This window comes from Xenopus laevis, chromosome 8L (assembly GCF_017654675.1).
Source record: "Xenopus laevis strain J_2021 chromosome 8L, Xenopus_laevis_v10.1, whole genome shotgun sequence".
Classification (NCBI taxonomy): domain Eukaryota; kingdom Metazoa; phylum Chordata; class Amphibia; order Anura; family Pipidae; genus Xenopus; species Xenopus laevis.
Genome location: NC_054385.1, coordinates 129424344 through 129440834, shown reverse-complemented (window position 1 = coordinate 129440834; position 16491 = coordinate 129424344). Strand labels below are relative to the sequence as shown.

The 16491-nt window shown below is 38.1% G+C and overlaps 1 protein-coding gene across 1 annotated transcript in view; it reads left to right on the top strand.

Moving 5' to 3' along the window:
• The window catches only part of LOC108699440 (Fc receptor-like protein 4), a 135084-nt gene that overhangs the window by 18979 nt on the left and 99614 nt on the right, over nt 1-16491 (top strand). The gene's annotated exons all lie outside the window — the stretch shown is intronic.

Genomic DNA, 16491 nt, shown 5'->3' with positions numbered 1-16491 from the left:
CTGCAACATGAAATACATTTTTTAGAAGTAAGAGAAGCAAGGGGTCCTTGAGAAGTGCCCTGGGAAAGTGCATATTTAAAGAAAAGGTTTTCCAACCCTGTTTAAAACGGTTGCAATTTTAGATACTGGGGGGTGCCTAACATATAAGCACCCCCAGTGTTTTAGGCTTTTTATTTCATCACTCACACTATATTAGACAATAAATATATTCCCAATCCTATTACAGGAGATCCAATAAATAAATGAAAGTCTTAGAAAAAACTGTAGAGGACTTTGGAATGGGCTGGGAACTAGTTTGTTAACCAAATGTGATTTAATTTAAATCAGTTAAATCAAGGACTTTGTTTGAATGATGAATAGCTTTATAATTTGTATTTCATTTGTTTATTTAGCACCACACAGTGCTTTGCAAGTTGTAAACACAAAGCAGTGGCATTGTTAGAAATTACTGTAATACTATTCAAAATGTGATGACCAAGATGTGTCTGTAGATGATATATATATATATCTCAATGCAAAGATATTTCCACTGAAAATATAGATTTACAACTGGAGCATGGAATAAACCTGCACAAACTTTGCACCATTCAGGGCCGGAACTAGGGGCAGGCAGAAGAGGCACGTGCTTAGGGTGCAAGGGTGAAGGGGCCCCAAGCACGTTCCTCTTCTCCCTGGCTGCCCCTAGTTCCTATCTCCTGAAGTGGAGGATGTCCTGCTCTCCTGACTCTGATGGCCTCTCCTGCCCCTAAAACACGGGAGAGCGCACGCGCGAATGTGCGCACTCAGACATATGTGCATAAAGGGGGGACGGGGGATGCGTGTGCCCTGCCTTGGGCCTTTAAGCAACTTGGCCCGACGCTGGCACCATTGATTACATTACCCCTTCTTCTTGTAGACTGTAAGCTTTATTGCGCAAGGACCTCTTTACCTCTTGTACTGACTAATATTTGTTTGTATTCTGTATGTTTTATATACAGTACATACCCAGCTATTGTGTTTATAAATATGTAATGGTATTTCATTGTTAGTTGTCCAGCTAATTGTGTCAGAGCACATACACACGACTTTGTTTTCTAGTTATATCGGCTGCTTTTCTCTGCAATTGTAGGAAACGAGACGCCATTACATTCTGTATTGTTAGTCTCATACAGATCACTAATAAACAAAAGGCAAGAAAATTCCATTGCCAAATCAAATCACCAACATAAAAATTGTAGTGTTATTTTATTGTTTTAATTACCTGTTGTCATGTGCTGTTTCATCCAATTCATACAGATTTCTCACTAATGGCAATAGCTCCCTGCTCAGTTATCTTCTCCGACGCCACAAGTAAATAAAGTCTAACGAAGTGTTTGTTTTTCAGAAGAAACAACTAATCCCTCCCAACCACCCTGTATCACATACTCGCACTCCGACATGAGAATAAAGTGCTGCACCCTGCCCAAACCCAAATTAACAAGAAAAAAAAAGTAAATATCTAGAACAATATTTGGACAGTTCCCAAAATGTATAAATGGGGGCGTGCGCTGGACATAAGCAGAAATCCAAAGAGAAGAATTGCACATTATTTTACAGGTGCTGAAATGTCATTTTCAAAAATAATTCCATCCGTTTTATTTAGAAATACAGTTTTTTGAATTTTTGCAATTTCACATCAATTTACACAATACTATTTGATTACAATTTTAAAAGTGAGTTGACATTATATATCCAAGCACTAACAAGAGCAGAGAATAAATACCCCTTTCATGTTAGTGGGAAAGTGATAGAGTTTATGGCCAATTATACTTTGTTTAATCACATTAAGACCTTTGCTCTTCTGCAGGGCATTAATGTTAGGAGTCCTATCTCTTCTACATTTATTGCTATATCATGTGGTAATTATTGGTTGAGTACAAAGTTTTATTTTACATAACTGTAATCTGTAATTTCACTTTATTTCTAGGAAACATCTGTCGCTGTATAAGAGAATAGTGAACGTTAAGGGGCCAATTTACTAACAATCATATTTCGATGTCTTACACGAATCTCTAAAAATTTGTGGTTTTGCTAGTTTTTTTCAAAGCTCTAAAAAGTTGAGATTTATTAAGTGCAAAAGACACGAAAACCTCTAATACAAAACTTCACCAGGTACAAGTTGTTAAGGTCCTATAAAAGTCAGTTCGAGCTGATCCTATTAGACTGTTTTTAATCAATGTGGACTTTTATGGCAGAGACACACGCTGCAATTCGGGGAGATTAGTCACCCAGCGACAAATCTCTTCTTCTTCAGGGTGACTTACCTCCCCCAAACTGCCCCCCGCCATCTAGAATCTAAATGCCGGTGGGATGGCACTTGGATCACTTCGTTTTCCAAAGTCACCAGAGGTTGCCTCACAAGGAAACTTTGGGAGACTTTGGAAAACAAAGCGCTCCGAGTGTCATCCCACCGGCAATTTAGATTCCAGCTGGTGGGAGGGCAGGGGAGGCAGTTCGGGAAGATAAATCACTAATCTCCCCAAATTGCAGTGTGTGTCTCTGCCCTTAGAGGTTTTCAGATTTTCTTTGCTAGGAATTTCTAGAGGTTTCAGACATGTTCAAATTGATTTTTTTTGAATAGTTCAGCATTATTTTCTGTTCGTATTTTGTAAAATAAATTTCATGATATTCATCGTTTTAGAGAAAGTGAGTTTCTTCTCATTTCAACAACCACAGCATAAGCAGTTATCTATCAAATGTCGAATTTTAGAACTTTGTGAGGTTTTTATACCTCGAATTAACTCACAACTCAAATGGTTTCTAATTTAAAGGGGAATTCTGGGTTCCAAATCAAAATTTATAAAGTTGCCCACATAACACAGAAACCCCTAATATACCCATCAAAGTTACCTGTTTCTTCAAAAAGTATCAATAAATGCCATTTTCTATGCTGAAATCCAGCTGTTTAACAGTTCTTCTCTTTCTGCATCATTTGAAATCCTGGGAAGGAGGGACTAAACACTGATGTTACACATTGTAACAACTTCTCCACAGCTTACAGACAGCATACAGGAACTACATAACCCACAATGCATTGCACTTGGATGTTCCTTTCCTTATTGAAATCATGTGTGCAGGGAATTGTGGGGTTTGGAGGATGCAGGCTGAGGATAGATGGGTGTTGATATAAAGTAAAAGTAGTCAGACAGCTCAGCAAAGTAGTCAGACAGATCAGCAGGAGATGAAAAATCTGCATATTTTTTAATTGATGTATATTGCAAAGTTGCTTGAAATTATGTTTGCTTTTTAAAAAAAAAAATTTTTTTTTTGTGGAGTTCCCCTTTCAGAAAAGACTTGAATGGAAAAAACTTGATTCAGTGAATTTGGGGTTAACATCCCAAAACTTCAAATTAATCAAGTTTTCCATGGGGAAAAACTTGAATTGCTGGAAATAATGAAACCTCAAATCTTCAAATGGTTCAAGGGACCTCTGCCATTGACTTTTACATGACCTTGACAGTTTTTTTGGATTTAAGTTATTTCAAGGTTTGGGGTATAATAAATCTCTAAAAAAAATTGGATTTTTTTTAAAAAATAACTAAATTTTTTGAGTTTTTTTTAACCTGAAAATCAATTTTTGACTGAAAAATACCCTTGAAAACTGAAATTGTTAGTGGAAAAAAACAACTTGACCTTTGATAAATGTGATATACAGACCAATCAGACCAATAAGCAGTGAGAATCCTGTCTGTAAGGTGTCTATAATGTGGGGGCAGAGGGCTGACCCTAAATTGGGAGGATAGCCTTTGAATCCATAGTCCAGGCTGCACACCCTTGCCTTACAAAGGTAAGTTACTTAAGCATACCTAGTAATATTGTAAAACATTCCTCAATACCTAGTGGGGGGAGGGGATGGTAGGGAGGGATTTGCTTTGCCCACTACAGCAGCAATTTATTTAACTTTATTTAATAGTCTGTAGCTCCAGCCACAGAGAGAATCTGTTTTATGGGGTCCATTATTTATTTTACAAAGAACTATGCAACTATCTGTATCCCATGAAAGCTTTCAATCCTATGGTTGTACCAGGCACGGTATGATTATTATGAAGTATTACAAATACCATATGACTTACTATGTATATTTTATACTGTTGAACTTTAACTGTTTATACCCCCCATAAATTAGTCTCTGAATGTAATAATTCTTAATACTGGTATGGGATCCGTTATCTGGAAACCTGTTATCCAGAAAGCTCTGAATTACAGAACGGCCATCTCTCATAGACTCCATTGTATCCAAATTTTTAAGAATGATTTCCATTTTCTGTGTAATAATAAAACAGTCGCTTGTACTTGATCCCAACTAAGATATAATTAATCCTTATTGGAAGCAAAATCAGCCTATTGGGTTTATTTCATGTTTACATGATTTTCTATCATTAAGGTATGAAGATCCAAATTACGGAAAGATTCTTTATCCCCAGGTCCCGAGCATTCTGGTTAACAGGTCCCATACCTGTACTAGCAAAAATTACATTTGTTCTTACAGTATATAAAGAGAACAAGAAGAGGACCAAATTGTTCAAGGGCCTCCTGGTCCCTTCATCAATACTACAGCACATACAAACATTGCCATTACACAACCCATTTTATCAGCAATACAGACCATCCCATGTGCAGTAGTGTCTGACTTCACGCGCGTGTCATGTCAACAAGCATCATGACATCACGTGTCTTTGTGCAAAACATCAATTATCAAGTGGGTAAATTGGATATTGTACTGTGGATTTGTATGCCAACCGCTAGTTGGGGGCATTCACCATCTTGCCAACCAGGTGACCCATACCCTATATGCACAAAAAAAACCTCTCATTCTATCACTTTATATAACATTAAATGAAAGACAGTGATTATTTATTGTGTGATCTTAACTACCTTACAATAGTACATTAATTATACTGTGTAATAATAATTACTCGGCCACCTCTGTAAAGAAAGTATATGTAAATTTAATATTAGTATGACAAGTATTAAGGTAATTTAAAAAAAAAAATTAACAGTTCAACAGAACCCATCCAAAACATCAGGCAGTCATCAATGTAGTACTGTACATAGATGAATTGGTCTTCAAACTGTGCCAAAAAAAATATTGGCATAGACAGGTGCCATGTTATCACCCATCGCCGTGCCTTGGACCTGTTCATAAATGATGGATTAATACTGAAAATGATTTTAGTTAATACTATCTCTGATAGCGTCACTATAACTGTGACAATTGACAAAAAGTTACTAATAAATCCTAGTACTAACAAAAATTAAATGTGCTTACTTACAGTAAGTAAAGGGAACAAAAAGTGACTGAAACACTTTGCTGTCCTCAGTCTCCTATCCTGATACTTGGTCTCTCCAGGGCTGCTTCTTGCAGTTCATATGATTAATTAGCTTTTATCATGAGCTAGTTAGCTTTTACTTTTATGGGTAATACAAGTGCCAACAATCAGTAGATGGGAGTGCCCTCATTCCACTTACCAAGAGAAAAAATAAGATCATGGGATTGTGTGTGGGACAAGAATCTCCCTCCTCCACAAATGATAGAGAACTACTAAGGTGCAAAGTTTAAGTACATAACGTACAGAAGCCAAGTGATATAAGGAATGGACTATGGGCTACTCAACTATAACTATAATTATAATAGGTGCAACATCTTGCTTCCTTCCACCCTTATCCACACCAACACACCACTGACTTGCATAAAATAAATCACACATTAATGGCAAACATGTTGGCATACACACTAAAAACACTGTAATATGGGTTGTGTTCTGATCTTATGTTTAGCACCAAAATAATATGATAAGCCTGATTTGTCCCTTAATGTAGGTGGACAAATCAGGGAAGGACTCCTTTGCTTTGTGGCATCATTAATCAACTGGAGTTTTATATGTTTACCCAGCTTTACTATCTATACAGAGGTGGAGTACTTTCCATTGAGCTTTGTCAAGGCAGCTTCGAGTAGTAGACACCACGAAAACCATGCTTCATAAAGGAGGTCATAAGTCTTAGAAAGTCCTGTTGGCTGAATTGTTTCACAATTTTCACAACTTCTGGTTTCACAACTTCTGGTTTGTTCTTTCTTGTGTGGTAAATCTGATAATAAGATCTGTGTTATGGAAGGTGGCAAACCACACATGTTGGAAACATTTCTACATGTCTACACGAGGAGGATAAGTCAACAATGATGCAGTTCAAAGTTGGAAGTTGTTGAAAGGTGCCAGTGTCAGTCACATTTTTATGACAGTACTAGCCCCTACTAGGAGTTATATTCACAGCTACTGAAAGATAACACAACAGTTTAAATTTAAATAACTTTAAAAACTTTAAATAAGAGCTCTCACTACTTTGAAATGATTCCAGGTGATGGTATGAAGTTGCTGACTTCCTGTTAGTAAACCAACGCAACTAACTAGATGGTAGTTTCAGTACTATTGTCTATCTGTTTTCCTAATGAAGCTACAATTCTCAAAATAAAAACCACAATACAACATGGATGGGGTTCACAACTGGTGCTTGAGATTTTATGCAAATAACCCAGGTTAGTGGACCTCCATTAACCAAAATGTAGTGATAAATATTCCCATTTATGACTCCTTTACTGAAATGCTTGAAAAAGCATCTAATGCAGGAAACATCAAAGCCAATATGCAATAATAAAGGCATTTTAACTTTGGATTAATGGATGGTGCTGTTCATCACTACATTATGACATCATGATATGATGGTCCTTGACCATTAAGGGGCCTATGTCTTGAATATATTGGTGCTGATTCAAAATGTTTCTACAATAGTCAGGTGACCCTCTTTGTTTCTTTTTTATTAATAGTGAGTGTGTCTAATTAGAGAGGTTGGGTGCTGATGTTGGGTGATCAAGCCTGCCCCACAGTTGGGGTTCCAATTTATCCTACATGTGTTCTTTTGGGTTAAGATTCTGGCTCTGTGTAGGCCAACCAAGTTCTTCCACTCCCATCTCACCAAGCCAATTCATTGGCATTGACTCCAGGGTTTAGCCTTTGTCGATAGACGCAATGTGCTGGAGCCTAAAGAATCACGATGCCATTTTGAAAGGATGCAATCCCAATTATGAAAATGTTCAGTAATTTGTGTAGAATGCAATAACATTAGAGCATTGAACTTAATTATGATGGAAGTATGGGAAAATTATTTAAAAATTCCTACGTTAGTATGCGATATAACACTCAATAATAAAAAAAATGTATTTCACAACCAGGAGAATGAACAACATGGCTTCCTATTGATTAAGGCTCTGCAATAAAAAAATATTTAATAACACAGCAGTAATCATGTAGCCTAATTTTCTGAGCATAACTTTGTAGCCTAATTGTCCCAGCAAAAGCATTGCATGTGTGAGGTTATTTTCATCAGCAAGTTCCTCTGGCAAAGATAATAATAATGATAGGGCAAAAGACGGTATGAAGCTCCTGCTCTTAATAATATACTGTAAATCATTATCTTGTGATAGAGGCACCACCATGTCACCGCTGACTCTGATGCTCCTACTGTGTAAGTACAGTTTTTTTTACTTGTTCTTTTCTCTCATTTTACCTTCACATTTTAGTCTTTGAAGGACTGGGGATCCTTTCAATGATCTATATACCCCTGGAACTATATTATTATATCAGGAACTGTATTGCTGACTTTATATGAATTGCCCTGGGTACCCCTGGAACTATAGCAGGGTGACTGTTACCCCAATGTTTCTATATATCTGTAACCTTGTTATGAGCTAAGGAGGCCCAGCCTGAAGGCCAGTTAGGGTGAAATTTGGGGTGAGTGCTTATTTGTGCCCTGGGTACCCCTGGAACTATAGCAGGGTGACACCCCAATGTTTCTATATATCTGTAACCTTGTTATGAGCTAAGGGGGCCCAGTCTGAAGGCCAGTTGGGGTGAGATTTGGGGCGAGGGCTTATTTGTACCCTGGGTACCCCTGGAACTATAGCAGGGTGACTGTTACCCCAATGTTTCTATATATCTGTAACCTTGTTATGAGCTAAGGGGGCCCAGTCTGAAGGTCAGTTAGGGGGAGATTTGGGGTGAGTGCTTATTTGTGCCCTGGGTACCCCTGGAACTATAGCAGGGTGACACCCCAATGTTTCTATATATCTGTAACCTTGTTATGAGCTAAGGGGGCCCGCCTGAAGGTCAGTTAGGGGGAGATTTGGTGTGAGTGCTTATTTGTGCCCTGGGTACCCCTGGAACTATAGCAGGGTGACACCCCAATGTTTCTATATATCTGTAACTTTGTTATGAGCTAAGGGGACCCAGTCTGAAGGTCAGTTAGGGGGAGATTTGGGGTGAGTGTTTATTTGTACCCTGAGAACCACTGGAACTGTAGCAGGGTGACTGTTACCCCAATGTTTCTATATATCTGTAACCTTGTTATGAGCTAAGGGGGCCCAATCTAAAGGCCAGTTAGGGGGAGATTTGGGGTGAGTGCTTATTTGTGCCCTGGGTAACCCTGGAACTATAGCAGGGTGACTGTTACCCCAATGTTTCTATATATCTGTAACCTTGTTATGAGCTAAGTGGACACAGCCTAAAGGCCAGTTAGGGAGATTTGGGGTTTATTTGTGCCCTGGGTACCCCTGGAAGGCCAGTTAAGGGGAGATTTGCTCTGCTGCCAAGATATCTAGCAGGTTCATGGAGCACTCTTCTACTTCTCCTGTATAAACAGTAAAAGTGCAGAGCGAGTCGTGAATTAAGTGTGGCGTTTAAAAATAAAAAAGGTTTTTGTGAGATATTACACTTGAGAGACTGTAAGTACCAGTGTAAATATGAGTGCAAGTGGGTTTGCTGGTATTACTCAGTGTGTGTCACATGTATGTGGTGTTGGAGCAGCAGTTCCATGTATTATTTACATGTGAGAGATGTCCGTGGGTTTTCATCTTGGAATCTGAACTGCAGACTCTAAGGGGAGAATGTGCAGCATTGAGGGGCAAATGTGGGAGAGGAAAGGAGGCTCACAGAGAAACCACTTAAATGAAGTAACACTTAATGCTAATTAAGAATTATCTAACTGTTATATCAGTAAGAGATAGAATGCGAAAATTACTACATAAAACCCAGTTTGACTGACCAGGAGAAGCTGAATAACATGGCTTCATATTGTTTAATGATCTGCCACTGAAAAATATTAATCATATGGTAGTAACTTTGTAGTCTAATTGTCTCAGCAAAAACATTGCATGTGTGAGGTTAAATATCATCAGAAACTTCCTCTGTCAAAGATAAGAAAAATAAATTCAAGATATGATAGGGCAGAAGTTGGTATGAAGTCCTGCTCTTAATATTATAAATCATTATCTGTCTTGTGATAGAGGCAAATTACAAATTGAGTTTCTTGTTTTTTCCACACCTTCTAACCACCCATCATCACTGTTTAGAAGTCCTTTAATCTTAGACATGACGACAGCTCTTACAAATGAACATGAATTTGTACCAGAAAGAAAGGAACTGCAAAGAAGAGCTTATGAGGTTGCAACCTTTGGATGATTTGAATAAGGAGCATATGATGAGAATTTCTGGATCATCTCTTCTTTGGTTAGTATTATAGAGTTATCTCTAGTTCTAAAGACCCATAATTAATAGTCAACTGCTGCAATCTATAAAGGCCTGTCAAAAAAGGGCCAAACGTCGGAATATACAGTAGCCCCCAGCTCAAAAGGGCACATAAGTCAAGTCCAAAAAAATATATTCCAAAACATTCTTTCAAAGTTAAAAAAATGTTTTTCTTTATTCAGCATAAATATTAAAAAGTAGGCAAAAAGTATTAAAAAGTAGGCATACAGACCAATTGATGCTCCGCCCGGAGCATCAATTGGTCTGTATGCCTACTTTTTAATATTTATGCTGAATAAAGAGAATGTTTTGGAATATATTTTTTGGACATGACTTATCTCTAGTTATGTCTTTTATTAGTCTCAAATTTTGATTTTGCCAATCAGATAGTGTCTTGAATTCCCAAGCCATCTAAGATAAATGGAGTACTCGGGTGTCAATTTAAATCTACGTCTTACCGTATAGATCTAATAAGGTTTAAAGAGAACTGTGGCTTCCTACTTCCTCTACTTCCTGGAGTAATAAATTGTCACATGATTTTAAGTATTCGGATTTGCTCAGAAAGGCATTTGGCACCACATCAATTCACCAATCTCTCGGCACCATGCCAGACTTCCTGAAAATTCCTGAAAGCTTAGTTAGAAGTAAATAAGTTTCACAATCACAGAGCTACGCTCATTTAGTACCCAGCGATGGATACCATCTGGTCCTGGACCTTTTTTTTCTTCTTCTTCATAATTTAGTCTCTTTGAAATTTCCTCCTTACGCATCCATCAATAGTTATTCTTATTTCCTTTCTAAAAAATATTGTTGTATTGCTTTTGGGAAGGATAGTCATGCAAGATCTTCAGAATGCGTCCTGTTTATAGAACTCTCATGATCATTACATGGATGTATTCTGAAGATCTTGCAGTCCATAAGGTAAGAAATATGATCCCTTGTCTTTATTGACTCCAATAAAAATGTAGGTTTGATTTTTGAAAAGATCTTGTTGTATCAATACTTCTGGCATTTCTACATGAAAATCTTCATCTACAGCAGGCGAAAAATGAATTTAGTATTTAAGGAACATTCAATAATACAGTGTATCACACTTGCTTGAGGGTAGACATCCCAGTTTACCTTTGTGACCACCTTTAGCAGACTTGGATCACCTCCAGTGGAACCTCAGAGGACATTCCCTAATCTATTTCCCTATCCAATTTAATCCCTACACTATCAGGCAGTATCACCTGGGAATAACCCCTCCAATCTACCACTACTACATTACATTTCAGTGAACACGGGCTGAATTTAACATATATGCTAAACTCTACCAGCGTTTAGCACAAGTTTAATATCTAATGTGTAGTAGTCAGAGCAAAATGAATTGCTTGATGGTAACTGCTTATTTTGAATTTTGGGCGTCTATTCTTCAAATTGTAAAATAATCAGAAGTTGATGTTGATGGAGCTGATAGGAGACTTCAGGGGAAATGACTGTTGCCTGAATTGTGTCACAACAATAATTTGTTTGTTCTTTCCCATGTGGTAAATCTGATAATAAGCTCTATGCTCTTGAATGTGGCAAACCACACATGTTGGAAACCTTACTTACTATCTACACATGTAAATTAAGCTGAATGATACAGATCTTTATGATAGGGAGAGTTATTGCAGGTTTTTCCATTACTCGTGTTCTGCATCGCACACATTCCAGTCTCTTGCAATTGCACAACATGTACACTGGGCTACACAAACAGCAATAGGAGTTTGTCTTAAAGGTAAATATATGAATACCAGTCCTGAGCTTAAAGGGGTTGTTCACTTTAAAATGAACTTTTAGTATGATGTAGAGAGGGATATTCTGACACAATTTGTAATTGGTGTTCATTTTTTATTATTTGTGGTTTTCGAGTTATTTAGCTTTTTATTCAGTATCTCTCCAGTTTGCAGTTTCAGCCATCTGGTTGCTAGGGTCCAAATTAGCCTAGCAACCATGCATTGATTTGAATAAAACTGGAATATAATTAGTGGGTGATCTGAAGAGTAAAATAAATAATAAAAAGTAGCAATAACAATACATTTCTAGTCTTACAGAGCCATTTGTTTTTAGATGGGGTCAGTGACCCCTATTTGAAAGCTGGAAGAAGAAGAATTAGAATTAGAAGAGTCAGAAGAAGAATTCAAACAGGAAATTATGACATCCAGTTAAAAGGTTCTTAGAATTGGCCATTCTATAACATATTAAAAGGTGAACAACCCCTTTAATTATAAGGTGATTAGGTAAGAGTTAAGGGGTTATTTACTAAATGCAAATGATCAGAATGCAAAAATCACGAAAAATTCGTGATTTTTTTTTTATAAAAGTGACTTTTAAAAAAAACACAATTTTTTCAGAATTTATTAAACCCAGACAAAAGTCTGAATCGGAAAATCCGGCATCTCAGACCAGACGAGGTGGCATATAAGTCAATGGGAGAAGTCTGACTGATTTTTTGATGTGCGCTGGGTTTTTGGCAATACCCTGAAGTTTTCGTGCAAAATTCGGAGTTTTTGGGTGAAAAATCTGAATAAATCATGAAAATCAGATGAAAGATACGAAAAAATGTGAAAATCTGATTTTTCACGATTTTTTCCTGCAAACAAAATTTTCGGGAAAGTGTATTAATAAATAAGTCCAAAAAACCCATGCAGATTTGGTTGGAGCTTTTTTCAGAAAATATTGAGATAAATTCGGACTTTGATTAATAGCCCCCTTAAAATGGGCTGAATCCTCTAATCATAAGCATAAGGAGCAGCAATATTTTTTGCAGAGCCCCTACATAGAATCACTCATGTCATGTAGATATCAGGAAAATCAAATGATAAATAGTGATGGGCGAATTTGTGCTGTTTTGCACAACGGCGAAACTGAGAAAAATTTGGGAAATGCATTGAATTCAATGGGCATCAAAATAATTGTAGTTTTTATACGTGCGACTGTTTAGTCCAAATGCATTAAAGTCAATTGGCCTCCAAATAATTTTGACGTGAACAACAAATTCTGAGGTGCACCAATTTTTTTTGACGCTGTGGATTTTTTTGGCAGAGAATTTTCACGGCAGTTTTGCAAATTAATTTGCTTGCGGCGAAACATGGAAATTCTCTGCAAATTTGTTTCTGTCAAATTTATTCGCCCATCACTGATGATAAAATACTGTATGTAACTGTATCAGATATTAGCAATTAATATTATACTTTTTTCGAAGAAAAACGCATCTTTTTTAATTTTTACAAAACAGTGATTTAGGACCCACAGGACATTAGTGTTATTTATTGTAGTGTTCTGCACCCTCCAAACATGCTCTGCCACCATTGTTGTTTCCATCCATACAGTATATTGCTGATTATGCTTGGATCTTAACAAATCTGAAGAAGGTCACAATTGTCTAGTAGGATATACTTTTTGTTAGGAATGGCAGATGTTTGGTAGACCTTGTGTCCATTATGTAGAAAGAAGCCGGTGGCCCTCTCCTGTCAATCAAGATGGGCAGTGATGGAGATTCTACTGGTTGCCATCTCCCATTTAGAAGGTACTCTAGACAGAGTGAACAATGATGTAGTGAAGTCCTTGAAGACAATGGTAGTGATGGGCGAATAAATTATCCAGGAGCGAATTTGCAGCGCATTTTAATTTTTTGCCAGCGGCGAATAAAACCATAGAGAAAATTTGCAGATGAAAAAAAATGTGGTCATGCGCCAGAATAGTCACGCACATAAAAATTGCCGCAAGTCAGAATTATTTGGACACCCATTGACTTTAATGCATTTGGACAAAATAGGCCATGTATAAAAATACTTGCGGGCTCCATAATTGAGGCGCGTCAATATAATTTTGCTGCCCATTGACTTCAGTGCATTACGCAAATTTTTTGGGACAGATTCGCCCATCGCTAGACGGAAGGTACCAGTGTTATGGCAGCGCTAGCCCCTACTAGGAGTTGGACAGACTTTACAGCTACTGAAAGATACCAACATGTAACTTTAAATAAGAGAACCAGCTGCTTTAAAAATAATTTTGGGCAATGAAATGAGGTCGCTGACTTTATCTTAGAAAACCAACTTTATCAAGTAACTAGATGGTTGTTTGAATAGTGTTGTTACATATCTTCTCCCAGGTGATTTCCAGTTTCTAAAACCACTCTTTAATGATCTACAACATGGATGGGGTTTACAGATGGTCCTTCATATCTGACACAAATAACTTGTGTCCAATAACCAGATGATCATCATCCACCATCGCTTTTATTAACAGTATATATATATATATATATATATATATTAGTGAGATTGGGTGCTGATGGTGGGAGATCAGGTCTGCCTCACTGCACTGAAGATTTATCCCACATGTTCTCATTTGGGTTGGAGTTGGGACATTGTGTAGGCCAGTCAAGTTCTTCAGTCTCAGTTTCAGTTGCTCCAGGGTTCCCTGTGTCAATAAACTCAGTGGACGTGAACCTAAGTAATCACATGCAGGTGCCAATTTGACTCTGAGCGCATTAAATAATGGAATCCCAAGTATGAAAATTTTGGTGTAGAAGTTCAATTACACAGATTTTGCAACATTGCCAGATTGCAATGCATTCTGGATAAAAAAGTATGGACATGCATTCTCTTGCATACCCTCCACTGATAAGCTATACAACTGACACAAAAACAATACAAATAACACACAGGGCAGAAAGCAAAGGGAACCCAGTACTTAGGGGCCGATTCACTATGGGTCGAATATCGAGGGTTAATTAACCCTCGATATTCGACTGGGAACTAAAATCCTTCGACTTCGAAGGATTTAGCGCAAATACTGCGATCGTACGATCAAAGGATTATTCCTTCGAATCGAACGATTTAAATCCAACGATCGAAGGAATATCCTTCGATCAAAAAAACCTAGGAAAGCCTATGGGGACCTTCCCCATAGGCTAACATTAATTTTGGTAGCTTTTAACTGCCGAACTAGGGGGTCGAAGTTTTTTTTAAAGAGACAGTACTTTGACTATCGAATGGTCGAATAGTCGAACGATTTTTAGTTCGAATCCTTCGATTCGAAGTCGTAGTCGAAGGTCGAAGTAGCCCATTCGATGGTCGAAGTAGCCCAACCCAAAAAATACTTAGAAATTCTACGTTTTTTTACTTCGAATCCTTCACTCGAAGTTAGTGAATCGGCCCCTTAATGTCTGTTCAAAGGTGGCTATAAAGTACGGGGCTTGACTTTCACTGTAGCACTATATCTAGCCACTGTACCCAAAGCTTTAAGGAACTTAAAATATGAATGTATTATTAATTGTAATATCTAGATATAACCTTGTATAAATTCTTGTATCACATGCTAATGTGCAAAATAGCATAGCATTATTTTTTGTTTAATACATTTTGACCGACCATGGAGAAGCTGAATAACGTGACCTCTAATTGGTTAAGGGTCTGCTTAACCAATTAGAATAAAATTATTTATTACACGGCAGTAATGATGTAGCCTAATTGTCTCAGCAGTAACATTGCATGTCTGAGGTTAAATCTCATCGGAAACTTCCTCTGGAAAAGATAAGAAAAATAAATTCAGCGTGCGTGATCGGGCACAAGTTGGTATGAAGCTCCTGCTCTTAATATTATAATTCATTATCTGTCTTGTGATAGAGGCACCACCATGTCACTGCTGACTTTGATGCTCCTACTGTGTAAGTAAAGTTTCTTTTACTTGTATGCCTTTTGTTGCATTATATACCCTTTAATCTATAGCAGGGTGACAGTTACCCCATTGTTTCTATATATCTGTAACCTTGTTATGAGCTAAGGGGGCCCAGTCTGAAGGCTAGTTAGGGGGAGATTTGGGGTGAGTGTTTATTTGTACCCTGGGTACCCCTGGAACTATAGCAGGGTGACTGTTACCCCAATGTTTCTATATATCTGTAACCTTGTTATGAGCTAAGGGGGCCCAGTCTGAAGGCCAGTTAGGGGGAGATTTGGGGTGAGTGTTTATTTGTGTCCTGGGTACCCCTGGAACTATAGCAGGGTGACTGTTACCCCAATGCTTCTATATATCTGTAACCTTGTTATGAGCTAAGGGGGCCCAGTCTGAAGGTCAGTTAGGGGGAGATTTGGGGTGAGTGTTTATTTGTGTCCTGGGTACCCCTGGAACTATAGCAGGGTGACTGTTACCCCAATGTTTCTATATATCTGTAACCTTGTTATGAGCTAAGGGGGCTCAGTCTGAAGGTCAGTTAGGGGGAGATTTGGGGTGAGTGTTTATTTGTGTCCTGGGTACCCCTGGAACTATAGCAGGGTGACTGTTACCCCAATGTTTCTATATATCTGTAACATTGTTATGAGCTAAGGGGGCTCAGTCTGAAGGTCAGTTAGGAGGAGATTTGGGGTGAGTGATTATTTGTACCCTGGGTACCCCTGGAACTATAGCAGGGTGACACCCCAAATGTTTCTATATATCTGTAACCTTGTTATGAGCTAAGGGGGCCCAGTCTGAAGGTCAGTTAGGGTGAGATTTGGGGTGAGTGCTTATTTGTACCCTGGGTACCCCTGGAACTATAGCAGGGTGACTGTTACCCCAATGTTTCTATATATCTGTAACCTTGTTATGAGCTAAGGGGGCTCAGTCTGAAGGTCAGTTAGGGGGAGATTTGGGGTGAGTGCTTATTTGTGCCCTGGGTACCCCTGGAACTATAGCAGGGTGACACCCCAATGTTTCTATATATCTGTAACATTGTTATGAGCTAAGGGGGCCCAGTCTGAAGGTCAGTTAGGGGGAGATTTGGGGTGAGTGTTTATTTGTGTCCTGGGTACCCCTGGAACTATAGCAGGGTGACTGTTACCCCAATGTTTCTATATATCTGTAACCTTGTTATGAGCTAAGGGGGCTCAGT